This window comes from Equus caballus, chromosome 7 (genome assembly GCF_041296265.1).
Source record: "Equus caballus isolate H_3958 breed thoroughbred chromosome 7, TB-T2T, whole genome shotgun sequence".
NCBI lineage: Eukaryota > Metazoa > Chordata > Mammalia > Perissodactyla > Equidae > Equus > Equus caballus.
Genome location: NC_091690.1, coordinates 80155399 through 80175671, shown reverse-complemented (window position 1 = coordinate 80175671; position 20273 = coordinate 80155399). Strand labels below are relative to the sequence as shown.

The 20273-nt window shown below is 51.3% G+C and overlaps 1 long non-coding RNA gene across 4 annotated transcripts in view; it reads right to left on the bottom strand.

Annotated features, from left to right (window-relative positions):
* LOC102149611 (uncharacterized) overlaps positions 1–20273 on the bottom strand; it is a 61960-nt gene that overhangs the window by 13750 nt on the left and 27937 nt on the right. For 3 of the 4 annotated variants that reach the window (XR_011440696.1, XR_011440695.1, XR_011440697.1), the window contains one exon: positions 19963–20085. The exons of the other annotated variant lie outside the window; for it this stretch is intronic. This is a non-coding gene — a long non-coding RNA (uncharacterized lncRNA). The remainder of the gene's footprint in view (positions 1–19962; positions 20086–20273) is intronic. 4 annotated transcript variants of the gene reach the window in all.

Sequence of the window (20273 nt, the reverse complement as noted above, 5' to 3'; positions counted from 1 at the left end):
TTTCCTTCATTCAGTCAGCAAACCTTAATCCACTCTGTCTCAGCACCATGCTGGAAGCACCAGGCATGAGGATGAATCATGGATCGGATACAGTTGGTGCCCTTGAGGAGGAGGTAGAAAGCCAGGGAAATACATGGAGCACGTTATGGTGAGGACGAACACTTCGGGGAGACCTGGACAGGCCAGTTCCATCCAGCAGACACAGGATGACTTGTGACAGAGAGTCAGAGGCAGACAAACCGATGGACACTCAGGCAGACAGATGCATGTGCTGGCAGTCAGGAGAGATAGACACACAGTAGATGGTGCGTAGGCAGAGATAGGTAGGGACAGACAGACAGGCAAGCTGGCAGGCACTCAGGCCAGAAGACAGCCAGACCAGCAGGCGACAGGCAGACACCAGGGCATTTTCCTTCCACTGGCTCAGCTTGGCTCCCCCAGGGCAGCAAGGGATGCTGTCTTGGTCTTGGCAGCAACCACAGCACCAAGCACAGAGCCTGGAACTGAAAAGGTATCACTGAACGGTATTAAAAAGAAGGATATATGGACAGGCTCCCAGCAGCCCACTCGCTCCTCCTTCCCTGGAGATTCTTTTTACCCTGGCCACAGCCCAGAGCCCAGGGCTGAGGGAGCCAGCACACTGCTTCAAGCCCTGCCTGCCCCTGGGCAGGGAACTGGCTGCTGGGGTCGGGGGGTGGGGGTGGGGGGCGAGGCTGCACTGGGCTGGGACCTCCCGTCACCCCACCCCCAGGCCTGCTCCTTCACTTTGAGGGAAGTGCGAGGATGGCTGGGCTCTTATGGGCACTTGGAGGAGGCCACGTCTTCCGGTTGTGGTTTTGTGCTCAGTGCTCCCGTCTGTGGGGAGGGATTTCTGGGGCCAAAGATCTTGGGGTAGGAGTTCTCAACTTTGGGGCACCCACCTTCGGTGAAGGAGCTGCACCCGTGTATGTGAGAGAAGAAGGGCAAAGAGACAGTGCATCAGCTCCAGTGGGTATTTTTGCATGGGTCTGACGAAACTGGGGAGCTGTCTGTATGTGACCACATGAGATTGTGCATGAGTTTGAGGGCTGGAGTCCATAATGAGGAATTTTCCTCACTCAACATGCCAAATTATTTTCCTGGATTGTAGCAGAGCCCCCAGTGCCAGACCCTCCCTGGGCCCTTAGGTCGAGGATGGCTGTGCCCACCCCAAAGGCCCCAACTCCTAACTTCAGAGTTTGCTGCAGATAAAGTTGTAACACAAGTTAATTACATGGTTATCGAGAGATAACAGAGCCACTCGAATGCAGTTTCTGGGCAATTACAATTGTTTCCAACAGAGTTACCATATTGCAGCCATGAAATAACGTGTCATTTTGCAGTAATTATGTAATTAACTTGTCTTACCACTCTAGGTTGCACAACAATTAATTCACTCACAATGAGATAGACTCAAAGTCAGGCAGCCAGAGTTTGAAAGCCCCCAAGAGCAGAGCTGGCCTTCTAAGAGGACCCCAGCACCACTTTTCCCACCCCAGACCTTGCCAGGGGGCTTCCTCAGCTCAACATGGCATGGAACCTGCCAAGTCCAGCATGGTGGCCCCACTTACTGCTGTCTCACCATCCTCACCCAGGAAATGAGGATGATCTCTTTCCTGGGGCAGCCATGGGGCCAAGATCTACACTGTGAAGTGCCATGCTTACATGAGCTAGGGTCACCATCCTGGACACCATGAAGACCTGAGTAGGAGACCCTTCACCCAGAAAGTCCCATAGCAGTCCACAGCTGCCCCCAAGAAGAGGCCACACAGGCCTCACCTCAGCGAGTGTGGAACCCATAGGAGGGAGCGGGGAGCAGAAAAGAGACCAGCTTTCTCTATAGCAGGAATAGAGGGAGGGCTGGAATGGCTCTTGGGTGCAGGAATTATGCACCTGGAGAGGATTCAAACCCTGGGGGGACCCAGGAGAAGCCTGAAACCCCCTGCCCCATCCCACTACTATGTAGGACAACCTTGGCTAAGCATAGGGCATGAATGGTCCTGGCCTGGTTCTCCTTGGGCTGCAGCAACATAGAAGATGGGGATACAGGGGAGCCAAGGAGTGCTGAACATGAGCCATTAGAGGCTGCGGCAGCTCGAGCCTCAGCTTGGGGCAGCGGATGGTGGGGGTGTGGGGAGTGTTGTGCTGTAGCTGTGCACAAGTCCCTTCTGCCCATGGGACCCCATCTCCTCTCCCTGCCTTCTTTGGCGGCCTCGTGTCAGAGACTCCCTAACAAGGGGCTTGGGACTCGTGGAATATGGCACCTGCTTAGGCCCTGACTTCTGGGCCTGAAGCTGGAGCATGTAGTCTGTGCTTGGAAAGAAATTTGATTCCAATCTTGACCCTCCTGCAGGGCCCATCATGAACTCCCACATGGGTCTTCTCTTCTCCTGGGCCTGGTCCCAGAAACTGTGGCCCATATCATGAGACCTAGAGGAGCCCCAGGCAGAATCCATGCAAAATTCCTGCCTGGGAAATCTCATCTCTACGTAGAAACAACTGTTTCTCCCTTAAAGCTGTCAGAGATTGTCACAGCCAGATGAACTAAATCTGGTGCTTAGTGATCCCCAGCACCACTCATCTGGGGATGCTGCCACCAAGTGAGGGTGGGTTCTGGAAAGATGCTTTTTAGCTGCAACTTTGTATCACTCTTGGTGAAAATTCCAGTGTAAGAATGCTGTCAGTCTAAGTTGATATTTAGCTACATATTACCTCTAAAGCTATAATTGCCTGAAAATGAATGAATAAAGATGGGCCGATATGAAGATGAGTTAGTCCAGAAAAATTCTTGGTCAAGCCTGGTTTATCATGATAAAATAATCAGATGAAACACACACACACATTACCTGGCCTGGGTCCAGTGCTCACATAAGAAGTTTCACATCAAACTTCTTCCACCCTGCGGTTTCTCCCTTTCACCACCTGCATGCCCTTCATGGAGCAGGGACCTCCCTTGCTAGGGCTCCTCATTCCTGGGTTAGACCCTCATGCCGTCTCGAGGGGCTCAGAGTGCACCCAGGAAGGGGAATGCAGCTGCTGCTCAGAGCATCCATCAGGGCTGCGGGGCAGAGGCCAATGGCCAGAGGTGCTTTACTAGGAAACTGTGAAACTACTGTATAGCAGGAAGAGGAAGAGGCTGGACCAGGCCCTGGGCCAGGCCTCAGGGAGGAGGGAACTCTGCTGCTGAGAGAGAAATTAGCTTTTAAAGTCTATTTCCAATGGGAAAAAAAAGACTCAGATTAAATATTTCGGACTCTCCAAAATGGTTTTTATTCTGGGGCACCATCCTTCTCCTTTACGAGAGCTGACAGAAACCCTCTCTGCTGCCGGGTTCCCCAAAACACCAGCGGCTGCCTGGGGCACCCAGGTTTGAGTCTGTACTCCCTCGATCCCCTGCATTTCTCGGGGCACACCCAGATTCCAGAGAGGAGCTGGACCAGGGGCTCCTTCCTGGGGCTGGATTTACAGACTCTTATCTCCTGCGTCTGTTCTGTGAGCAGAATGGGGAGCCCTGTGTCTTGGGGGCTGGGCTTTCCTACAGTTCTGGCAAGTTCAGTATTGCCTTCCAGAGTCTGAAGGTGCTAAGGGACTGAGGCAGCTCCCAGGCCACATTTCTTGTTCTAATGGGTCTCCCTTCTGCTCGTGGGGAATATGGGAGTTCCTCCCATATCTGAGAGCCGAGGGATCCTCAGAATGACCCAGGCTCCCTTCTCCTGCTTCCCCCCGCCCCTAATCTGCCAGCACAGATCAGGGGTCAGAGACAGCACACAGAGATAGAGAGACGAACAGGGAGACAGAGAGGGAGAGATGAGAGAGGGTATGAGAGGGAAGGAAGGGAGGAGAGAGGGAGGAAAGGGAGGAGAAAGAGGCAGAGAGGGAGAGAGATGGAAAGAGACGAGACAGAGGGCAAGAGAGAAGAGAGAGAGTGGGCAAAGGGTCTGAGAAGAATCTTCTAACTGCAGGGAAGGCACGGGGTGAGGGGGCCGCAGTGGCAAAGGGCAGTGTGGCATGGTGTTGGCATGTGGCCCAGGAGTCTGATAACGTGTGTTCAGATCACAGCTCCTCCACTTGGCAGCTGCACAGCCTTGGGCAGCTTACTTAGCCCTCATCTTACAGATGGGGGATTTCCTCATCTTTACAAGGGCGGTGTTGACAGTACCTGCTCCTCGGGGCTGCTCTGGGCATTAGATGAGTCGTCACAGGGACAGCACATACTCACAGCTGTGGCTGGCTCGTGGTCAACACCAGGACTGTAGCTGCTGCTGAAATATTCACTTTATACAACCAGTGCTGGGTCCACTGGTTCTGAGGTCTCCGTTCAATTCTAGGGCAGCCTCTGGACCCCTCCCACAGGAGGCCTTGGCTCCCCACAGCAGCCTCTTGCCTCACCCCAGAGGCAGTTCCTGGGCATCGGTGTGTGCTCTCTGGAGAGGGCACTGCACCCTGGGACCAGTGGGCTTTCATAAATAAAAACATGCCTAATCCATTTAACTCTCTTAGAGAGATGCTATTTTTATCATCCCACTGCTTTGGGTACTGTTATTATCATCATCCCCATTTTACAGTTGAAGAAACTGAGGCTCAAAGAGCCATTCTAGTAAGTTACAGAATCTGAATCTGAACTCAGGCCTGGTCTGACTCCACATTCTGTGCAGATAATTCCCATGTGAAACTAACACCTAGAGGCAGCCACATGCAGTGGAAGGATCTGGGAGTGCACAGGTAGATCTTACCATGACGAAGCCCCTAGACCCCCCACCTCACCCGTGTTTCTCTCTATAATCCATCCCCCAACTGAGAACTTGTCCTTGGGCGAGGAGGGCCCTTGGACACTTCTGTCCCTCATTGCACATCCTAACTGAGCCTGTCACTGGGCCTGGCCTGTGCTGGGTGAGATGAGCAATTCCAGATGACGTAGTCAGAGGCAGTGTAGGGTAGAGCAGGGGCCAACCCCAGGCAGCTCATCCAATCCCTGGGCTAGAGGGTTCTCAATGAGGCAGGCCCCAGTGCATCATCATTCATTCAGTCAGGAAGCCAGCTGTCAGTCAGTCAACGGACATGGATCAAGTGCCTGCTATGAGCCAGGCATTGTGCTGGGTGCTGAGGAATGGAGATGCCAGTGGAGAAGGCAGACAGGGTCCTCTGTGTGGAGTTTACAGTTTAGTGGGGGAGAAAGACAATAACCAAATAAAAGATCAATAACAAGCTAAAGATAGTGTAGAGTGTCTGGAGGAGGCCTATTTTCAATAAAGCAGGAAGGAATGGCCTTTTGTTTTTTTTGGTGAGGAAGACTGGCCCTGAGCTAATACCTGTTGCCAATCTTCCTCTTTTCTTTTTTTATGTTTGCTTGAGGAAGATTAGCCATGAGCTAATATCTGTGCCAGTCTTCCTCTATTTTGTATGTGGGTCACCACCACAGCTTGGCTTGATGAGTGGTATAGGTCTGTGCCTGGGATCTGAATCCATGAACCCGGGCCACCAAAGCAGAGTGCTCCAGACTTCACTACTAAGCAACTGGGCAGGCTCTGAATGAGGTTTTCTTGCCCACCCTTACATTCCATCTTATCCAATGGGCCCACTTTGGGGAAACTGAGGCCCAGAGAGGAAGTGATGGCCAGGGTACACTGAGCCAGCCTGGGTCGGGTGCCTGACATCCTGGCCTCAGCCTGGCCCAGGGCTCTGTCTCCTGCATCCTGGGACCTGCATTCCTGCCAAGGATCCTGCATGGATACAGTGCGTGGAGGAGAGGAAGCGCCACTCAGTCCTGACGCCTGCTCAGTGATTCTCTCCCTTTGTTTTCCAGATTAATAAGAAATATTATTCTTTAAAATACCAAGAAATTGGGCTCGGGTTCTTGGCTACCATCATCAGTCTCCCTGCCTGATAAGGCCACTAACTTGAGACACGTTGGCTGGACCCATGGCTTCCAGGGATTCTAGCCTGATTGTTCTGGACCCTTGGAGTTACTTTCCTCCACAGAGGATGCACCAGGAAAGTAGGTTTCTCTGCAGACTCTGCATGACCAGTTTTCCAGGGAAAGAGAGGATGTGCTGTAAAAGCAAGAATTGGCGATGCCCAGAGGGCCACAGGACATTGAGGGCACGACCAGCCCTCCTTCTCCTATTCTCCAGACCTCACTGCCTTCAGCCCAGCTGGTCTGTTCCGAGGGTAGAGGAGCTTGGGGTTGAGGCTCAGCCTCAGGGCTCCTAATGGACGTTCCTGCCTCCAGCGATCCAAAGGGGATCCAAGGCAGGTGGATTTCTCCTGGCTGTGCATCACAGGGCTGAGGTGTGGGGGCTCCTCTGTGCCACTAACAACACACCCCATCGGGTGCCACCTGGAGGAAGGGGTTGTTTTGTTTGGCACGTGTGACATCTCATCCTGGGCTTTCATGCAGGGCTATGGATTTCCAGAATCCAGCCCACAGTGGAGCTCCTCACTGCTAGCCTGAGGCCACCAGGCCACCATCCAGCCCTAGCCTCTCACAGTGAAAGAGTGAGGGGGCTTTGCACAAGTTGGGTTGGAGTGGGCACTGGTTCTGTGGAACTCAGGCAACCCTGGACCTCCTTCTCCAAGTTCCCACGTGCTGGCTGCCTCTCAGCCTGGGGTCTGACTGGCCCAGGCCTGTCTTTCACCTGCTCCCCTGCACCTTCCTTCTTATTTAGGGGCTGTTTGGGAGTTAATCCCTGTGTTCATTAAGTGACCCCTCCTCCCGCCCCTCTGCTTTCATTAGAGACAAGAGAGCTAATTACCAGCCCTTCTGAGGCTCCACTACAGGCCATTTTAGAGCTGACGCAGCCCTTAAAATGATTTAAAAATCCCATTTCCCTGCAATGAAATGGGCTACCCTTCCCTCCCCATTAAGGCTAATTACTACACTCTTCCCATCTGAGGAGGGACTCTGCTCTTGTCCTCCTACCCAGCCCTGCCTCAGGCAGAGGCTCCTCACAGAAGCCTTTCCAGGCTGCTGGGAAGGGAGGCATTGGAAGCATCAAAGCCTCTTCTCCTTCCAGGAAGATGTCCCAGTGAATTCAGGAAGGCTGAGATTGGGCAGGATGGGCCCAGGCTGGCAGGATTGGACAGAAAGAAGGCGTTGAAGAGGAAGGGCAAAGGCAAAATGAGTCCTGGATGGTGGCCACCAGGCTCTCTTGGGCCTCAATACTGCAAAACTCCTCCGGCCAAGTCCAAGGTTTGAACAGGCCCATGGCAGGGGGAACCAGGTCAGGCCTGCAGAACTCGCTGGAGCTCTCCGTGGTCCTGGAATTTCTGAGCCTCAGCCCACAATCAGAAGCACAGAGTGGAAGGGGTGGAGGAAGCTACCTCCAAGTATTATGATGTGGCCTTCACCTGGAAAACAGCTCACTACCTCCATGAGCAGCTCAATTATATGAAAGGAGGTCCCTGCTCAGGCCTCTCTGACTCTGGGAAATGATGCCAACACTGCCCTTCATTGTGACCTTGTCCTCTTCCCCTCTGCCCTCTGTCTGGGCCTGCAAGGTAGAAAACCCAAACTAAAAAATCAGACTATATAAAAAAGAGTGATCTCAATTTCAGTATATATGTAAGTTTGTTTCATTTCAAAAGCATAATTTTATTTTGCAATTTAGTTTTTATATTTATTTTAAATTACATAGGGAGATGCCCTAACATTTTTTTCTTTAACTTAGAGCCTCTAACCTAGGCTCTTGACTCCATCTGGCTCTGCTCCTCTGTATTTATTGGGTGCTGTGCTACATAATCCTAGACATCCCTCCGCCTCCCACATTCTGGGGTCCCCTGAGTCCCCTCCCAAAGGACAAATGGTGGTAGGCTATCACCGCATGCCCTTGTCTCAGACCCACTAGCAGTAGATGCACACCAAAGTTTAGCTCATAACCAATGGGCTAATGAATAGATAACCATAACCAATAGATCCACACCAATGTTTAGCCCTGTTGAAGTAGGAATATAAGAAAAAAGTGGCATGATCTGTCCTCTTGTGGACCCCAAGGCCTCTGCAGTGCAAGCCCTGGGCCCTCGTCAGGACAAGTAGGGTCAGACTCTACCTTCCACCACCAGCTTTGTCACTGGTGAACATCGCCACCAGCAGTGCTTTGAAGAATTAGGCATGAAGAATGAACCATGTTCCTATCTCCCCTTCCTACACTCTACTGGTCCTGTACACCTTCCACTTTTACCTTGTAATCTTTGCAGAGAAACAGGCAAAGACTAAAAAAACTCCATACAGAGGAAAGGGCACAGATTCCAGAGTCCCACAATAGATGTAAGTTCCAGGCTCCTGACCCCATTTGGATGGTGACCAGATCCCCAATACACTTCTGGTTGCCTTTATTCCCTAGGGAAGGCTCATATTTCCACCTACCCCCCACTGCTCATCAGTAACCCTTTTTTACAGTAAAATAATACCCTTGGACCTGAAGAGACTTTAGAGGGAGCATAACAAAGTCCCCTTGTTCTCCACGGGCAGTTTATATTCCTGAGGTCACAGATATGTACTCTCTGGGAACATACCCACCCAACATTGTCATTGACAACTACCATAACAGAAATGCTTCTGCTGATTAAAGCCCTGTCACCTCCACTGCTGTACTGTGTTTCATAACCTCCCTGGGAGTGCACAGGTTAATATTCCCACTTTACAGGTGAGGAAATAAAATATATTGTAATGTAGCCAGGTGGTATGGAGGAGAGAATAAAAGTCAGCTCTTCTGCATCTTGGGACATGGTACCTCCTCTGTGGTACCTCAGATATACACCGCTAATATAAGCAATACATGGTGAGAATGAATGAATGAGTACCATGTTGTGAGAACTCTGAAGAGGGGATGGTCCATGTGGCACAAAATACCTGAGAGGAGGTAGATACTGAACTGCTTCTTGCAGAAAGAATAGCTAGAGATATGAGAGAAGGCCTTACAGGTACAGGGGGGTCTGGAATCTTGACTGGTTGAAACAGAAGAGGGGCCACTGGGAAGTGGCATGTGTTTAGAGTTGAAGTGGGGCACAGGAAATTGGAAGCTGAGCAGAAGAGTTTACACATTTATGTGTGAGGCAATGGAGAGCTGTCATAGGTTCCTGAGCAGGGCATGGCACACCAGTCCTTTGTTTTTTAAGTCATGAGTCCCATGGACACTTTCAATATGTTCTTTCCTGCAGTCACACAGAGAACCTCACTGGGCATCATTTGTCAAAGCTCTACGCTAATAAGAGTGGAGTGATAGTCTGCAGTGGAGCAAGAGTACTGAGGAAGAAGGCTTTTGGTGGGTCAGGTTGGGACCCAGGCTTATTCAAGCTGGGTCTAGGATTGATCTGGGAGCAGATGTAGAGAAAGGGCACTTCAGGCTGAGGCAAAAGCAAGGGCAAGGGCCTTGGTGTGGGACAGTGCTCATGGAGCTCTAGGAGGAGCAGGTGGCCAGGTGTGCTGGGGGGGGGGGGGGCTGCTAGAAGTAGGGAAGGAGGCTAGAAGTAAAGGGGTGCACGTTATGGAGATACTAAATTGTCCCTGTCTTGGGGAACAGGGCACAGATTGGGGTCAGGGGGTGCCCTTTACTTGGGAGGATTCCAAGGCCTGATAGACCAGAAGGGTTCAGCAGGTGGCAGAGTTCAGCAAAATGTGGTGACATTTTTAAATGCCACCTCTGCTGAGGGGTAGTAACACTAATTGCAAGTAGAGATGACCACTTTCTTGGCTAAAAATTGAGCATGACATGGCCTGTGGCTGGTCACTAGGCTACCATTATTGGCGCTCTTTGCGGGAGGTTCTTCAAACAGCTGAGTAGCACCAAGACAAACACAGTTTTCCATCACAAGCATGGATGAGGTCATGACATAATTTATCAAAAGTCTAGATACTGCAATGCATCCCTGATAGCTGTCTAGCGACCTAGGTAGAAAAAAGTAAGGTTGGTGTAATTCATCCCTCCATCCCCCTTTCTCTCTATCCACTGTATGTTGAGCATCTGATGCAGTGTAAGACAAAGCAGACCCAAAAGAAATGAAGCAAAGTCCCTGCCCTCGAGAACTCTCACAGGAAGGAGAGGAGTCAGGAGCCAGCCGGGGAAAAAGTCACAACTGAATGTGGTTGGAATCATGGCAGAGCTTCAGAAAGAAGGGAGAGAGGTGACTAACTCAGCCTGGGAGATGGGAAAGTTTCCGAAGAAAGGAGCTTGAACTCTCGAACAAAGGAGGATGGGCATAGTGGGCAGTGGGTGAAGGCCCAGAAATGGGAGAGAGCTGGGCTGGCATGCAAGGTGGCCCAGAGCTCCGTGTGTCTGCAACAGGAAGGCAGAAGCCCCGGAGGAGAGTGACAAGGCTGCTGGAAGGGGTTCTCAAGCTGGGCTAGGAGATGGCCTTTATGCTCGAGGCAACAGGGAAATGTCAGAGCTTTGCAAGTGGAACAAGGACATGATCAGATCTATCAGATCTGCACTCTTTGAAAGATCACTCTTTCAAAGTGATAGAAAAGGTGAATCGGAGGGAGCAGGTGCCAGGGGTGGGGACACCTGCAGTTTCAATTGCCCAGGTGAGAAATGAGTTTTGCATGACTTGCTCTTCATGAGCCCCTGCTAGGCCTTTTTATTTTTATATCCATTCAGAAAACATATACTAGAACCCTCCTGGCGATGCAGAGGTGAAATGCTCCACCCTGGCATAGCTTCCAAGGTCTGCTTTACCCCTTTGCAGAAAACCTAGCCTCCCAGATCTCCTCCCAAGGAATTATACTCACGCTCAGCTCCCAGCGCATCTTCAAGAATGGAGAATAAAATGCCTGAAGGAAAGGTGTTCACATTGGGCAAACAACTTCTTATGAGTTGAGATGGACTGTGGCCACCTCTTCAGCCCCATTACCAGGAAAGACATTTGGGGCTCAAAGAGAAACGAATTGAGAGTGGTGCCAATATCCCAAGTGACTCAGGTGGGGGCATTTTCTGTGAAGAGGATCCTGTGAAAGCAGGATCAGAAATGAGTCAAATACTTCCTTAGCACAGTAACTCCAGGTCATAGTTATTGGAGGGAAATGAAAAATTGGGTTACCAGAGGAATATGCATTTCTCTGGTAAGAATCAGCTTTGTTGCAGTGGTGAGTTTCTCTTAGGCAAATCCAGGAGGAAGCAATGCATGTCTGGTTGAGAGACTGACCTAGAGCCTAAGTCTGACCATCTTCCTCTCTCTCATGGAAACAAGGGAGCTTGTCCCTGAGACACTCTCTGTGGTGAATGGTTGGCTCCCAACCTCCATTCCACAATCAGTCTAAATCAGGGGTACCCGGCACCTATTATTGGTCCAGTGTGTGTAGGTATCCAAGTTGTCATGATCAGACTAAGAACTTATATTCCATGACTGGAGGAGAGGTTTTCTATCTTTGTTTTTGCTTATGAATAAGGAAACAGGTAGCCCTGTTTGCCACTGGAAGCATCTTATGACTACAAAGGAAATCAGCCTTAGAATGAAGGTGACACCAAGGAAGAAAGAATTGAGGAATGGGAACACCTGTGTCCTTGATGGCTTCATAAAGCTATCTGGTAGTACACATGGGGGCCCACGCTACTTCTGATGTCTTTATTCTTCAAGTCCCTTTGAGTCAGGAGTTTCTGTTATTTGAAGCTCAAAGCATTTTACTAATACATCCTCCAAAGGACTCCAAAGGTGAAGTCTTGCACCCCTTTGGTGTGGTACAAGGAAAATTGTTGGCTGCATAAAATCTCATGAAATGGTCTTCCAACTTTCTATATTCATCTGGGGTGCTTAGCTGAACCCCTCCACGGAAGAACTGGTTGCACCTCCATCCACTGGGGTTGAGCATGTGTTAGACCTGGGGAAGACAGGCAGGGTGGCATTCAGAGAAGGGGCAGGACCTTCTCCTTCACCCGCAGCTGGGGCTCTTGGCCTGCCTCTGAGTATCACCGCCCAGAAAGGATTTCAGACCATGGACAGATCCCCAGGCCTAAGAGTCCAAGGGCCAATTTCCTGATTTTCTTCTCAAGAGAATATCAACAGACCATGCACTTGCCTCACCTGAGGGCTGGAAAGGAGGGCCTTGCACTGCAGGTGAGGGGTACCTAGTTTCTCCATATGCATCAATGAATTCAATCTCATCCGCTGCTGCATCTTCACCCACTCCCTGACCCTGTTGCTCGAGGAGAGGAGCCACGTACAAGCAGGTAGTAACTGAGAGTTCCACTGTGCATGGGCCAGAGGCAAGCTGAGGCCCAAGGGCAGTGCCCCAAGGGGTCAACTGGCAGGCAGGCAAAAGCTGGAAACCACTATTCTCTCAGGCTGAGCTATCAGCTAGGATGGGCTCCTGAAAGCCAGCCACGAAGGCAGTGTGTGCAGTGCAGCCTGCCCTGGCTCCAAGGCGTGGCCTGGCTGGGGCTGTAGGAACCTGCCTTCCCTGCCTTGGGCACATAAAGGGTTTCGGATGCTCTATGCTGGTCTCTTTGATATCTAGCTTTGCCCACTGAAAAGCCCTTCGCCTCAATGCTCTGTCCCCTGTGACTCTTGCTCCATCTCCACTTTGCCTCTCCTTCTCCCTCTCTCCTTCCCTCCCTCCTAGGCTCTGTGTAGCTAACATACTTTTCCTCCAGTATATCCGAGTCACCCTGTGTAAGACAGTTGGGCTCAATGGAGAGGCTGCCACAGGGCCTTGGCTGGCCCAGGGCTGAGGCTCCCTATCCCACACTCCCCTTTCTTAGAAAGGACATGAGTACATGGATGCTCACAGATGGTCCTGCCTACAGGAGAAACAGGAGCTTACCTCTGTGATCTGGGGGGCTCCCCCAGACCCCAGAATTTCCCTCAACCCATCTGCCCAGATCCCCCAATTTTACCATCATTAGTTAAGCCATTGGGAGCCCCCCTTCCCCCATGTACCAACTGATACCAAGTGTCAGGCTTGCACTTTTCTTCTGAAGGGTCCTGATTACCAGAGGAGACGGAGTGTTGGGGGAATGTGGTCTGCCACATACACAAGACTTTGGTTAAGTCTCATGTTTTGTCTTAAAAGTCCACATGCATCTTTGTATTCTAGTTTATAATACATCTTTTCTGAAGTATGCTTTTAATTTAAATATAACATAAAAGTGGTGAAATCATAAATGTTCAGCTCAACGACTTTTCAAAATGAGCACACCTATGTCAACAGCACCCACACAAAGAAAAAGAATGTTATCAGCACCCCAAGAGCCCCAGTACCCCTTCTGACCACTACGGCCTCCCCCCAGGACTGTCCTGCCAGTCCATAATATATGCTTCTCAAAACATATGTTTTGAATTCCTTTCTACTTAAACTGTTGCTTGAAGAAGCCCATGTTTATCCTGTGGCACTGACTCACCCCAGCACTGCACTGGGTACCCCTGACGGGGAAGCGCAAACCCCTTTCTTGCTCAGTCTTCCCAACAACTCCATGGAATGAGGACTAGCATTATTATTATTATCAATCACTTGACAGCTAAGAAATTGATGGTCAAGTTAAAAAACTAATGTTCAGAGACTTGTGACTTGCCCAAGGCCACCGAGCCTGAGTCAGGGATGTGAGACTCTGCCAGGATGCCTGCAGCTCCGTCAGAGGTGGCATCCCGGGGGGACAGGGGTTTGCTCGCTGGAGCCTGAGTTGTTCCATCTGATGAAACAATTCCTGTTGAGAGCCTTGAAAACATCATATTAAGGAAGTACGGGGGAAGGGGGAGGGGGTTTAAGCAATACCAACTCCCAGAACTTGGCCATGGGAATGTGGGCAGGATTCCAGGCAGCCCGACTGACGTGGCCAGTGGGTGCCCCCTCCAGAGAACCAGGTTCCTAATAGGGGGTCCCTTAGTTCTCGGAGCCCAGTATGACTTTTGCCTTCTCAGATCTCTGACCAAACATTCAGTGGACCTTTCATAGGGGCAGAGGAGAACAGGGCATGGCCCTGTCCCCTTAGTGTGGCTGGGTGACCTTGGGCAGGTCTCTTCCCCTCTCTGAGCCGACTCCTCTTTATAAAATAAAAAACTGGAAGGAATTTCCCAAAAGGACCCAATATGGCTTGCGGCCCCCAGGGAAGCCAGCAGGAGGTGCTCTGCTGGCACTGGAGTTTCCTGACCGGGTCAATTCCTAGAACAGGGCTCAAATGATCTGGAAGGTTAGAATCAGGTCTGTGCAGCTTCACTGGCCTCTTGGCTGGAGGCCTCTCTCTCCACCCCTAACTCCCTGAGGAAGGCTCCAGCTGTCGACTCACTGGGATCAGAGAGGGGTCCCTGGGCAGATTCTGGGGAGGATCAGGCCAAATTCTTCCAAAATTCAGAGGATTGGAGAAGATGATCTTTTTGGCTCCTTTTGAAAACAATGAGTCTGATCTTGGAGGGTAGGAGGTGTTGTGGAGGGGCATGACCCCTTGCTAAGAATCTTATCGCTGACCAGGCTGCATTATCAGAGTATAGTGTCTCAAATGTGGCAGGCAATGGGCTCACTCTGCTCTGTCCTGACAAGGCCACCTCTGGGCTTTGGACTCAGGAATAAAGCCCAGGATGGCAGAGAGGAGTGAGACCTTGTTGGATGGTGAGCATCTGCAGCAACTGAGCTTGCTGACCCTGCAGGAGGGCAGCCTCAGGGCCACAGTTTTCCTGACTATGGAGTAGGGTGGTCAAAACTGGGGGCTCGGGGGTCTAGCAAAGTGGGGTTTGGTGTCTGGTGCTGTTACCTTCATTAGTGACCTTGCCTAGGTTGCATCACATGTCTGTGCCTCAAAATCCCACCTACCTCACAGGGATATTAGGAAGACTAAATGAGGTGATGCATGACAGGCACCTAGTGCTGTGTGTGGCACACAGTAGTTCCTCAGTTAATATCAGATACTACTATGATCATTACTCTTATTAGCTGAATGCCTGTCATGGGGAGAGGGAGACTCTGGAGGGAGGGTCTAGGGAGGAGTTTGCAGACTCGATATAAGGCCAACTCTTCTCATTATTAAAGTTGCCTCAGTGGTCGTGAGCTTCCCTTCCTGGAGGTGTTCAAACAGAAGCTGAAGGAGCCCCCACACTCCCACTCCAACTCTAAGGGCCACCTCCAGCTCTTAGCCAGAATTTTGGGGTCTCTTACACTTTTGTACCCAGTGGGGATGGCCATGACAGTCTGTCAGTCTGTCCGCTGGGACTTTATTCCAGTCCAGAGGACAGGAATTGGGCAGATGGCATGGCTGCAGCCAGTGTCTGCAGAGAAGGATGCAAGAACTCCTTCCTGACTCATCTCTGTGCTCAGAAAAGCCTTCAGAATTCCTCTTTCGGCACACAAGCAGCAGGATAGGGCCAGGGATGAGGGCAGGAAGACGTGGCTTAATAAAAAATCCCAATAAAGTTCTGCAGCCCCTGGAGGCCAGGGGCAGGTCCTGGGCACAAACCTTCCTTAGACCCGCCCACCAGGGGCCCTGACTAATATTCCTGGAGCCTTTGCCTGCCCCTCGCTTCATTAACAATGCTGAAGGGGCTGAGAGGTCCAAGGGGGCTCCCCAATGCCGCCTGATAATATTGCTGAGCTGCCCAAGCCAGCCCCACCCCAGCACACATAACCCTCCTATTTCAGACCCTGTGCTGAGGAATGGGTTTGATTCGATCAGCCATTTGCCTGTGGGACCTTCCAGGTCAACTTATTATGGGCAGATGCCAGCTCCAGGGAGCCAGGCAGCCCTGGTGTGGAATTCTGAGCAAAGACTTATTAAAGTGCAGCAGAGAGGTGCTGCGATGGGTTTCTGTTCCTCCAAAGCAACCAGACCCAGGGTAGGCTCCAGCTAGGGGAGGCCAGGCTGGGGGCTGGGGTAGATAAGGGCAGGAACCAAGGCCAAACTCACAGAGGGTGCTGCCCTGCTGGTCAGAGCTGGCCCCCCTCCACTGGGAGCTCTGGGTGCCACAAGCTCAGGCCTTGTTCCCTCTGCCTACCCTCTACTATAACGCATAACGCTTTAAGGAGTTTGGGCTGAGTAAAGCTAAGTGTGGCTAGTTTGAAGACAGCTGGACAAAGGCCTGGTGCAGACCGCCCCGGAGTGCCTCGGCCCCCAGCTGCCCACAAAAGGAAGGGAAAGGAGTGCGGACGTTGCAGTTCAGCTTAAAAAACAAACCTGTGAAACAGAGCCAGCCCCACTCCCTCCCCCTCGCTCCAGCATTAGCAGGAGGGGCTGAAAACATTTGTTCAGAGAGAGAGAGGGGGAAAAAAACCCTAAGTGCTTCTGCTTCCTTTTTTTTGCCAAATCATGCAGAAGATGCTGGCAGCTGCAAAGATTCAATTATGCACAATGCGAAAAATCATTTACAAAAATAATGGCACTCGAAAAAAATGGCCTCTCCAGAAATGGCGTGGAACAATAAATCCGTTAATTAGCTAATTAATATTCAATTGGGGTCAGTGGGCTTAATAGAACCTTTCTTGGAGACCCAAGAAATTCTAAACTGCCGTGAGGCGCCTGCCCACTGCCATTATCTCAGGCGAGCAGGCCCTTATCGGGCCGCCAGCTGTCCCCGAACAATGCAGGCCCTTATCAGCTGGGGCAGCAGCCCTGGCCGCTCACTCGGGCTCCCTCCGCCCAGAGAAGCACACAGCCTCTTGGTAATTGATATATGGTGCAGCATTGTCTGGGGCTGTTTGCTCTGCTGGTATTTAAGGCAGCGCGGGCCCCCTGATTGATTGCCATTGGCCAAGTTTCTGCCATCAATGACGACCTGTCAATGAGGGACGAGCCAATGGAAGCAGCTACCACTCTTGATGCCCTGGTCATCTGGGCCAGGCTGGAGGCTCGACACGTGGCAACATGGCCCACTTGAGTTTGGCTTGAGTTTTGTAGCCCTTCTCAAGTGGGAACTTGAGCCCTCAAGACAGCATCCCCTGCCTTGCTTTGCAGAGAGCACAGACCAGATCCTTGCTACTCTAAGTGGTCCAGGACTTGCAGCATCCATTACCTGGGAGCTTTTTAGAAACACAGATTTTTGGGCCCCACCTCAGATCTCCTGAATCTGAATCTCTGAGGATAGGGTCCAAGAATCTATGTTTTATCAAGCTCTCTAGATGATTCTGATGCATGCTAAAGTCCAAGAAGCAGTTGTCAAGATTAGCGTTCCCACCTCTAGCTGTGTCTTAGAATCACTTGGGATGGGGGAGAATTAAATATACAAATTCCTGGGTCGTGCAGTGTAGAGTCACTTTCCTTCACTCACTGAAGTGTGCGCCCTGAGTTCTGGTGGGTTCAAGGCACTCTGAGAACATTAGGACCTGTCAGCAAAGAATCAGGGAAACAGACTGCCATGGTCATGGCCCACTGGGGGTCCTGTCCAGTGTGGAACAAGGCTGCACATGTCCAAGAGTGTAGATAAGCTCTGGCTATACAGGATTTGGGCTCCAGAAACCCATTGGGGAACCATTAGGTATTCAGAATGCATTTTGTACAGAAACGATTTTCCACATGGAAGGAAGCGTCCTGGGCTAGCCCCCAGATACAGTGAGACCCATAGTGAAGCAGAGTCAGCACATCTCCTTAGCAAGAAGGGCCATGGATGGGGACGGGAAGACAAGGAAGTAGAGAAAGTCACGGAAGAAGAAGAAGGATGGAGAACTTATCTTTTCTCTTCCCAGGGCTCACGACACAGAGTCAGGTCTTGGCTACTTTCTGAGTGGGTGAAGTTTCTCCAGCGTCCCGCATTCCCATTCTGCCCCATCTCCTCTCTTCACTCTGCTGGCCCATCCTCTGTCATTGCACCCCCCCAGGCCTGCCCTGGCATGTAGGGCTCAGAGTCTCATAGTTCTGCCTTCTCTTTGCCTTCCCCAAGCACAGACCCACATGCCCAGACTTGCAAGCACTCAGGGCAGCTTTGTGGTGTCTCCCACGTGAGAGAGTAAGCCTGAGTCACTGAGGCAGAAGGGCTGTGGGGGGACCTGGACTTGGAGCCACCCCAGGATGAGGAAGTAAGGAGAGTCCCTCACCCTGATCACATGCACCCCACCTTCTCTCAGTGCTGTGTGGGAGTTAGCCACACATAGGAACCAGGAGACCATAGGCAGGGGCAAACACCAGGCACAACCCAGCTCAGGCTCAATGCTCCTGAACCCACTCAGCAGGGGAGGAATCTACAGATCATGGAGCTTGGCAATAGGAATTTAGGGCCATGCTCCTCTGATAGCCAGGGCCAGGTACAAGGAGGGTTGAGCATCAGCAGGCAACAGGGCTCCAGCCACAGGGGCTGGTGGGGCAAAGCTGGTCTAAGCAAAGGGTAGCTCTAAGCATAAGAAGATGGTGTCTGAGGCAGGTGACCCAGTGGGGCCTTGAGCCCCATAACAAGTTAGGATGAAGTGATCAGCCCTGGGGCCTGAGGCAGGGACCGGATGTGATACTGAGTGAACCAGAGTGATGCCTCCTGGGCCACATTGAGGCCAAAGCTGGGGTCAAGTGGCTCAGGAGAGAGGAAAAAGGAAGCCCAGGGAAGCAGCAACTGGCTAATGTGAGCAGTTCCTTTGTCTCTAATGTGACTGAGCTACAAGGGCTCAATGTGCTCCTTCTCCCAGGTCATTTCTGTCTTGAGGAGCAGGGGCCCTCAGGGCCTTGACCTCTGTAGGAGGGTTAACAGGTATTTCTAGAGCTCCCAGGGTGCCTTGAGGAGGCTCAGCCACATGCTCCAACTGTGTGGGCTGTGAGTTGCCAGTACTCAGCATGGGAAGCAGCATGGTGGATGCTCTGGGTCCCAAACAAGGGATCCTTTCATCAGTGTCCTCCCTGGGGCTCTTGGTGCATGAAAAGGCTGTGGAGGAATATCAAAGGCAAGTATCCAACATCCGTCACTCTGCCAGGTCTAATAACAGCCATTCTGATGTGTTAACAAACCCTAATGATAAAAATAACCTTCTGTTAAATAAGCAAACCATTAACTTGAGAACCCACAGATTAGCTCAGGCCCTAACCTACCAAGTGAGCAATTAGCCTCTAAAGCTGCCCAGAACACCCAAAACAGTCCCTTCCTTTGCCCATGTGTGCTCACACACATCACTTTTGCCCTCCTGGGGTTCCCTGATCCTGCTGTAGGCAAGTCTGCTCCTTTGGACAATTTGAGTTTGGCCCATCTTGTCAGATCTTGGGATTGAGGCCAAAGGTGGGCTAGAGTTTTTGGTCCCACTCCTTTGGGAGTGAACATGTGACCCCAGGTTGGGTGTGTTGCCCTGCACAAGCCAGTACAAGAGCAAGGTACCCTAATTTTCCTCTCCCAGATAAAATCTGTTCTGGTTGTTTTAGGAGGCCACTGTATGCTGGCCTCCCTTGGAGAGGCTCCCACAGCCAGCTTTTGGTGGGAGAGAGAGAGAGCAAGAAAGAGAGAGAAAGTGACAGAACACTGACATGGGCAGAGGCATTGATAGTCTCAAGACACAGACTTGGGAGAGAAGCAGAGAGAGACCTCGAGAGAGCTGGCTGGTTGGTGTGAGAGTGAGGGAGCTCAAGGCATTGGTTGAATTATCTGGGACTCTCCTCTGGCTGCTACAGAGACTTCCTATATCTATGACGACAGGTACCAGGCTGGGAGCGATGGCGGGCTGGGACCCTGCAGGGGTCCTGACTCCAAATCTCTATTCTGATCTTGAGTATCTGATTTCCTGTGAGCCCAAAGTGGCTTCTTCCTTGAGCAGGGGAAGGGCTGAGCTTGCTCCCAATTCCCTTTGCCTCTTGTCCTCGAAACACACTCGAAACAGACTATTGGGTGTCTTGGACCAGTGTCCATCCTGACTTTATTGATGAGAAAACTGAATCTTAGGGTGCAACAGCTGCCCAACTACACACTGCACCCATGGAGTCAGTGTGGACCACACTCCAGGAACTGCCCCACCCCAACTCCCACTTCACCTTTAGCCATCTTCCTACTGCCCACTCCTCACTGCCTTCACCTGTCTCCATCACAGGGAGTCCAGGTCCCGCCACCAGAGGAAACAAAGTTTCTGCTCACCTGAACAGCAGCCACAGGAGCAGGAGGCCCTGAGTGCGCCTGCGGAGTTTGGAGTTCCTTCAACTTCACGACTAATTGCAGAGAGGCAGTGGGCGGGTTCTTGGCAAGCGATTAGCTGTCCCACTGCATGAATAATTTGCATAGAAAATGCTTTATTTTGGCAATCTATTAAAGGGCCCACAGTGCTGTGGCTTATCTCCGTCTCACAGCAAGGAGAAGCCTTGGCTATCTCGTTAAGTTCTGTTGATGCATAACAATTTGAAATGGGCACAAGCTAGTATGACATTTAAAGATGCCTTCACTTAATTATA